We start from the raw sequence: 9,226 nt of genomic DNA on the forward strand, positions 1-9,226 counted from the left end.
ATGTTGGTCCAGGTCATCTCCTAGCATGCTGGTAACTGAGGCCATGCCTGCAAAGAAGAGCTATGGAGATTCATTAGATGAATTTGGACTCAAAAGATTGTGGGGTTTTTTGTTGTTTGTTTGTTTGTCTACTTTTTTCCCAAGTTTTAGTGAACTCCTCTGGCTGAAGTACTATAAATGTACAAATTCTTGCTTAATAAAAGCTGAACTGCACAAGTAAATCTGAAATAGATGACTCTTCTGAAGAGTAAACCTCGGGATGCATATTGCACTGTAAAATTAGCAAGCTTCAGTGCAATTAAGCTTGCCAACCAGCAGTTTTCACAGTTACAGGAGATACCACAGAGACATGACATAGGATCAGTAACTGCTAAGCAGTTCACAGCAATTTCTCTTTGGTTACACATCTTCCTTGAGAAGGATCATTCAGAGAGCTCCGACAAAAAAGAGCTACTTTTACCTGATAACACTGATACTAACCTACATCTGAGACTTCATCTGCTGCAATCATAAATTTCACTCCATAGTGAAATACTCTTCCCAGTATTTTTATGTATTTTGAAGATTTCTCACCCATTTCCCTCAAAAAAACAACAAAAAGCTAAACAAAATAAGAAAGCAAAACAGAATGTGCTATAGATGGCAAACGTAACTCCCCCTTCTAATGTTTGCTAACTTCAGTTTGTTCCCAAAAACTTTTTCTTGCCTTTTCCAGTAAAAGCGTGGACTCTTGTCAGAGCACCATGGCAATCAAATCATGCTTGTGCCCTGCTAACAACAAACACATTAAACATGACAAATTGCTATAGCTTAGCAAAGGACTGTCTGTTCTCCAAATCTATACATGCCAATTTTGCATAGCAAAGAGTCTGCAGTTTTTCCAGCTGTTGAGAGCACTTAAAACTGTTGGTCTGAGGAAATGCTTTAGTTGTTATTTGATTTATACTTGCAATTTTGCAAGTATATTGAATTTTCAAATTTAGCATACATGCCCAGAAATACTCTCAAAACTATGCGTTAATATCTCTAATGCAATAGCCCAAACCTCTCTGTCATTTAAATTAATACACAAGAAAGAATATAAATCATTAAAACCTGGCCTCAAAAAGCCAGGTTCTGTTTCCACCCTAGAGTGCCAATATCAAGGCCAATAGCAGAGTTGGCCTGACTTCACCAGATTGACAGACACATGCGTTTCTTCTCTGTGTTCTTAGGCTGCATTTTGTCCAATGACAGACTGAAGGAAAATATGCAAGAGTCACAGAGCAGCTGACATCCCTACAAGCGGGAAAAGGTCAAGGCTGACCCAGAAATAAGCTGCTGCCTGTGGAACATGCAAATTCCTGTTTGAGCCTCAGCTGCTGCAGAGACAAATAGCCATGGTGCGGCATGCTCACACTGGATGCTGCAGAGCTTGCAAAGTCTTCCTCAGAAACCCCACATCCAGGATGCTGCCTATTGCAGCCTGTGTCATCTTTTCCTCTTTCTTGAGGATTTTATATTACATAAGACTCCAAAGTCACTTGCATGTTGTTGTGTTGCATAAGGTTGTATGTACTGGAACAAGAGTAGTGGAGATGGAACACAATGAATGCTAGTGCCAAAACACAACACATATAACACAACACATAAAACAACACATTTCTGACAGCTTTACGAAAAAAAAAACTAAACATTTTTGTCTTGTGTTTCTACTGTTTCCCACAGAAATTAAGCTTCAGGTTTTTCCACCCATGGAGAGATGAAATTACTTCTGAGAAAATATATATTTTTTTCTTAATGTCCTCAAATGCTTGCCTGCACTGAGTATGTGTAATAAATAAATAAATAAATAAATGTATCCTTGTTGGAATCACAGAATCATAGAATCATCAAGGGTAAAAAAGACCCACAAGATCACCCAGTCCAACCATTAACCCATCATCAATAGTTCTCACTAAACATGTTCCTCAACACAATGTCCAAACGTTCCCTGAACAACTCCAGGGTTGGTGACTCCACCACCTCCCTGAGCAGCCCATTCCAGTGCCTGACCACTCTTTCAGAGAAGTAGTATTTCCTAACATTCAGCCTGGTGCAGCTTGAAGCCATTCCCTCTAGTCCTATCACTAGTTACACAAGAGAAGAAGCTGACCCCCAGCTCACTACAACCTCCCTTCAGGTAGTTATAGAGAGCAATAAGGTCTCCCCTGAGCCTCCTCTTCTCCAGACTGAACAATCCCAGCTCCCTCAGCCGCTCCTCATAAGGCCTGTGCTCCAGACCCCTCACCAGCTTTGTTGCCCTTCTTTGAACCCAGTCCAGGGTCTCAATGTCTTTCTTGCAGCAAGGGGCCCAAAACTGGACGCAGTACTCAAGGTGCGACCTCACCAGTGCTGAGTACAGGGGGATGATTACTTCCCTGTTCCTGCTGGCAACACTGTTTCTGATTCAAAAAAAAGAAAAGAAGCTCCTGTGTGCAATAATACAGTAAAACAAAGTCATTTGTACTGGGTTAAACTACTGGCTTCTTAGAAATGTCAGAAAGCTTCCAGCAAACTGCAAAATTTAAATTTCTGGCTGTGGGACACTCCAACAAGAGCTTGCTTTTTGTGCATCTTTCCATCTTGGCTTACTGGGGGTGACTGCTACTTGGAGTACAAATGGCACGGATCATGAAAACAGCACTGGTGCCTGAGCAGCTGGAAAGCGTGGATAGCCACATGCCTGGTATTTTGGGCTCAGTCTGCAAGGTGGTGCAGATATGCTTGGCTTGTATCAATCTGTGACAACAAACCAGAGGCTTTTAGCTTTCCTTTTTTTGCCCATTATCCAAAGGGGAAAAGATATGTTGTCTTGTATTTTATACATAATTCTCACAAATTCGATACCTGTCAATTATAAATATCTCCCTCATTTTGTTTATTTACTGGACTGAAGTCCAATGTCCAAGTTACTGAAATGTCAAGTTCTTTCCAGTTTGTGTATTCAGATGCATATACTGCAAAGTGTTTCTTGTTTCTACAGTCGACTGAAGTGGAATTCAAGGGGTTCAAAAAATTCCTCAGAGATGTTTCAGTCTACATCTACACTTATGGCTTAGGTCTGCCATTAAAAACCAATTAAAAATGTCTGTATTTTTACTCTTCTAAAAGGGGGTTGCAAACAAAAGCTTTTATTGCTTTTCTACTCCTGATGCTGAATGTTTAATTCACAGTTAATTATTTATTGGATGAATTTCTGCATTTCTATAACCATGAGCTTGTCCACAAGCAGACTGCAAAATCCTCATTTATTTGTTATGCAAAATGTTATTGTAAATAAATGAACCATGAATCATGGATAATTGTACTTTGCTGGTTATTCTGATAACTTCACAGGACCTAGATAAGCAGCTGTCCCATTACATTTGTCATGTTTAACTGCATGAACTATGTATGTAGCCATACACGGCCAGATCCACCTCTAATGTAAGTTAATTTAGTCTCTCCCTTTAGAGCGTCAAGTGTGACTAAGCCCCCTTACCCCAAGTGGAAAGCAAATTTATCTATTAAATATTAAAAAAAAAAAAAGAGGTTGTAAGTTGGAGTTATCACTGTTGCTACTTAGATGGAATAAGGGACCTTAAAAGCCACAACAGGATTATTTTTTTTATTATTGTTCCACTAATAACTGAGATAGCTACTGCTGCTACAGTCCTGATGGGACTCAGGGAGTGATACAGCTGCAGCCCTGCCATATGACTGAATAATCCTTGCTAACTGAAGAGTGGCAATGATAGGTAATGCGTACCTATAAAGGTGCTCTGTATAGACTACTACAGCCAGGGCTGTGGTGCAACTTGATTAATCAAATACTTAAGGAAAAAGCAAGAGAATGTACTGCACACATGAGAGACAGTAGTGTTAGGGAGGCTTAACTAAACTGTTCTCACTTGAGCTGCAGTGCGGCTCTGAGCCTTGTGTCTCAGTTACAATCTCTCTACATAAAATGGAGATGGAAGTGCTTCTCTTGGGTCATTTCTATGAACTCGTGAATAATCCTATCAATATACACATACACATAGTAATTATATAATAAGAATGCCTATATTAAGTAGATATACTACTGTAGATGTCATTGTCCTTTTTACTTCCATTAATACCAAGCCAATTCATTTGATACTAATTAGATTTCATGAGCCTCAAAATACAATAAATGAAGACTTTTATAATTATATGTGGTTTGTTTTTTAAAAGTTAAGTTTATAAAAGTTTATAAAAGTTCCACTTTATAAATACTTATTTTTATTTCAACTGCTACTTTGTTCAGCATGGATCAGCATTGTCCAACTTGCTGGAACTGTATTGTTGCACACATCTGATTCCATTGGTACTTTCTGCCTATGCAAGAATTAAGGCTTATTTCATGAGTAGTCAAGTGGTAAATGAGAAATAGAGGGCTGGTGAAATACATTTAAAATAAGAAAATAAGAGTACCTAAGATTAAATATTATATTGCAGCCATTTAACATTGCAAACAGCAAAAGTCAAAAAGAAGGAGTAAAGCTTATGTTCTAGGAAATCTAAAAGAGACCTATCACTTTTAAACTTACTTTCTGACAATGCTGTGCCATTTTATAACTCTATTTTTTTCATTCTGTTCAGATGTCTAATCAAAATGATATTTTAGGACAAGGTAGGAAAGATTGAATGATGATGCTGGGAAGAAGAATGGATAGCAATAAATTCACTAAGTCAGTCACTGATGTTAGCAATTGCTCAGCATTTCAAGGGACTCTCCGCCTTTCTGCTCTAGCCACGGAGGACTGATAAGCAGCAAAGTGTAAACAAGGCTTTCATAAAGTGCTCATTTTCTCTTCTGGCTTGCCCAAAAAAGTTTGAATTGTATGGGTCTGAATACCAAAATGCTTCAGAACTTGTGACTTCCATTTCATTCTGCATTTAAATTAAAAAGGGAACTGAAAGAAGAAATTGATGTAGCTGCCTAAACTTTTAAATATCTCTGAGAGAGAATAGAAAATCTAATTCAGAAAGCCTTCCTGTCCTCTGGTGCCTGGGCGTTGTATGGCCTGGCTGAGTGGTACAGTGGAGCTGGGAACAGCGCTGGTTCAGCAGTAGTTCCATGTTTGCAGGAAGATGCAAAACAGCACTTATTGGTAGTGTCACCTGGGACTCCTAGCTACAGGAAGCTTGAAAGAGTGAAAGAATAAAATGCTAGGATAAGCAACTCAGAAAATGGATGCCACTGAGATCCTAACCTAAAGCCTCTGTTCATACTTTGCCCAGAGAGAAGGTGGATGCCCCATCCCTGGGAATGCTCAAGGTCAGGCTGGATGGAGATCTGAGCACCTGATGTAGCTGTAGGTGTCCCTGTTCACTGCAGGGGAGTTGGACTAGATGGCCTTTAAGGGTTCCTTCTAACTCAAGAAATTCTAAGATTCATTTATTCCTTCACCTTACATGGAATAAATCACATAAGTCAAATGACAGCAACCTCCTTGAAAAAAAACCAATGCAAACAGCCAGCACAATTCTGCCTACGACTTCAGTTGATAGAGATGGGAAGAGTCGGATTTTTTCTTCCCCTCCCCACTCAAGTCCCAGTATCTTAAATAAAATACTATCTGAAGGATTCCTGGGAGAAACTTAGTTTGCTGGAGTGTGGGAATTGTCCTGCAATGATGCCTACAGCAGCTGGTAAGGATGAGAAGCAGGGGTATGGATTAAAATGGGGCATGACCAGGGGTTTGCAGGACAGGCTTTCTGAGCCCCTGGGACAGAGAAAGAAATACTGCCATGGTACTCAAATAATTTACAGTGGCATGAGAGAAAGATACACAGAACATGTACTCAGAGAAAGCTTACATCTGCAGAGACAAAATCACAGGCAAAGCATGAAGGAAAGGAATAAAAATGCAGGGAGAATAATCAAGATAAATTGTCTCCAGTATGGAGATCTTCTCTGCTCTTCAGTGTGAAGAGAGAACATGCTTGCCAGACCTATTTTGCAACAACAAAAAAAGTTTAGTAGTGAGTTTGGTTAGCAATGACCTCCCATAAATTAAGATATGAGATCAGTGGACTCAGGCCAGAGGCTCCTTTTCTATTTGAATTTTTATAGGTTTTGTTAAGGTTTTACTAGTGCTGATAGTCTTGTTCTGCTAATATTCCTCTCTGAGTCCGTGGGCTCTCACCAGGCTGTCACACCCGAAGTCTCCAGACAAGGCTTCTTAAAATGTGGCTTTTTTTCACATTATTTGTGTCCCTAATTATTTTCTTTCAATACAGTATGTCCCACAGAGCAAAACTCCCAAAGCTGGGGTCTTTCCTTTGTGTTTGCATGGAATGACTTTCCAAGTTTGTGTTGACTGGGGTTTGTACCATCAATTTGTATTGGCAATGGTATGTGATATAACATGCTTCATTCCACCACTGAAGGATAGATACCTATAGCACTTATGGAAAGTAAATTTTCTCTCTTCTGCTATGTTACCTTACCATCATTATTCTGCATTTGGCTCAGCCTTTGAAAATGTTTTCCTTTTGGTTACTAATGCTCATTACTACTAGTAGCACACAAAAGGGATCCATTTTTCTCACAGCTAGCATACTGTATATATGCTAGATATGTTCCCTGGGATGAAATATGTCACTGGTCTCTGTGGCGCTGCTCTGCTGCCAAAGAAAGCCATAAGGTATGGCAGTAAATTGAATTTACAATCCCAACAAGCAACTTTTGAAGCACAAAACACTTCCCAGAATTTCAGATCAGGGGGAGAAAATGCCATTTTCTTTCAGAACAGTTTCACATTACCTGGGAAGAACACAGCAGAAAGAAGGTGAAAGTAGAAGCATTCAAGAAGAGTAATATTCAAGAGGCACATTAAAAATGCACTTCCTTGGAAAGCTGTACATTTTTTCTGAAAGTTGAAGTGTTCTTGCACCTCAGAAATGCAATATGGGAGGCAGAAACACTGCTTTTCTTTTCCAACTGTGCTGAAGCCAAGACGGTGTCATTCCTAGTGCAGCAGTGTATGTGTCATATATAACTTACAATGGTTTGGCAAAATGTCGGTACCCATCAGCAGTGCTGTCTGCATGGCTTTTACAGCCAGAGCAGCTGCATTATGGCTGCCGAATAGAGGCTTTGAGAGTTGTAGTATTTGTTCTTTTGTCCTAATCTAGTTACTCATGGGCCTCAAAGCTGGACTGTAGGGAACATTTGCCAAAGGAGAACACCTTTGGCTCATGTTTAGATTTGTAATAGGGACAGATGTCCACTGAACACTCTTTTCTCCAAGATCTCTCAGTAACCATCTGATGGGTATTGCAGTTGGGCTCTGGACTGCATTTGTGAAGTCAGGCTCCCCTCATCTCACACATACCCATGACTTAAATTCAATTATGTATGGAGCCATGACAAATGTCTATGTCTACGCAAGAAGTTGTGATTGTGTTACTCTAGCTGGCTCCCATATAAACAACAAAGGATAATATTAGATTAAGAATAATTTAACAGATTTTCTGTGCTAACAAACTAGATCTTTTTTGAATTCTCTATGGGTTGAGAAAAAGCTCATTTTCTGGATGAGCTTCCCAAGCCTTGGTATGTGTGCCCCAGCTTCTGACTCACACAGGCTTTTTGCTCCAGTGCATTGCCTATTTTGGCTGTGGGAACTGTTTGCCTTCATTTGCACTGAAAAGAGAAAAGAAAAAATGAAAATGTAGCTATATAAAGAATATTATAATCTCTACCTTTCTGCCAACCATTATTTTTCAGAAAATGTCAGAATTGAAAAAGAAGAAATTGCAGAAGGCTGAAGATTATACCTAATTTTACTTGTGTCGATGATTCAATTGGTATCAATAAGCCACTGATTTATTAATGTTCCCAAGTGCTTGTCTTTCCTGGAAATCAGTTTCCGCCTGTTTGCTTTGTTTTAATTCCACATACCAGGAAGAGTGGTATAAATCTTCTTTGCTGCCCATCTGATTCCTAATCAAGCACACTAGGTCCTTTTGGGACATACAAATACAAATCTGTGATTGATGGCATTTCTCCATCATCAGGGCTACAGAAATGAATTTGTTCTGCAAGAAATATTCTAGCTCTTTTTACCATAATTTAATTCATGAGTGGGAGACCCAGGGAGAACAAGTGTGGCCTCCATACAGGCAACCATGGCACCAACTTGTTCCAAAGACATTACAGATTGGGCTGTGTCAATAACAGTTACTGAGTTATTGCTGGTTTTCCCCCACTTAAGCCATTGTGACCTTTGTTAGCAAACCTTCTCCTTAAGACAGACCTTTTTAACTTACTGTTTTCCTGAGTGGAAATTGCTAAAGTTCCACTGTTCAAACCAACTAAAATCTAGGGTGAGATTAGTAGATGGAATAGCTGGACTAGTCAAAATGAGTTAGAAAATTGTTTTATTGTCATAAAGTTTTAAAGGAGTCTGACATTGAAACCTATATGCCCAATTCTTGTATTACTGAGGAAGTCTGTACAAATTCTTAAAATAAGACTTGATTCTAATAAGGAAAATTAACAATAACTTCAGTTATTTTTATTCACAACGTGTCTATCAAATGCAATTTTATTCCTGGAATTTTTAATGGCATTGTTAATTGAATTAAAATATTTTTATACATCTGCTGCTATACACAATATTGTCAGAACATATGCTGTGAGTATTTCAGAGTCTAACGTCATATTCCACAAGTTTTATGATGGTTATTGTTGCTCATATGAAAGTCTTGAAATGTTCCATAAGTCACTCTTACAAGAAGCTGCCTAGTACAAAGCAGCTAGAAAATAATAGCTGGGTTTTGGCAGGTCTTAAATTTAACAAATACATAGTTAAACTAGTCAGAGACTCGGGGAATACTCTATTTCTCTCTCTGTTTTCTAAGCAGAACTTAGGTCAGTCAGAAGTTCCTTTAATCCTGGCAAGATGGAATAATTAATAGTTCAAGGGCATACAAATGTTCAGTTGTTTGCACTCTCTTGCTGTTAGAGTAGCTTTAGTTTCTGTCAGCATTTCTGTAAGCTATTCCTTAAGCTGGAAGTTTGTAATTTTGAATAACACTCTTTCTGGCTTGAAACTCAGCAACGTATGTATATTAATCAGGTATTTGTCTGCTTCTTTGCCATATAGCTAGAGTTATGACTCCCTTGTTCCACTAAAGAGAAATCTGGATATCTTAAGGGAAAAAGGTAGAGATAACTCCACAGAAAGCAGTC

The sequence above is a fragment of the Phasianus colchicus genome, chromosome 4, assembly GCF_987193195.1.
Source record: "Phasianus colchicus chromosome 4, bPhaCol1.hap1.1, whole genome shotgun sequence".
Classification (NCBI taxonomy): domain Eukaryota; kingdom Metazoa; phylum Chordata; class Aves; order Galliformes; family Phasianidae; genus Phasianus; species Phasianus colchicus.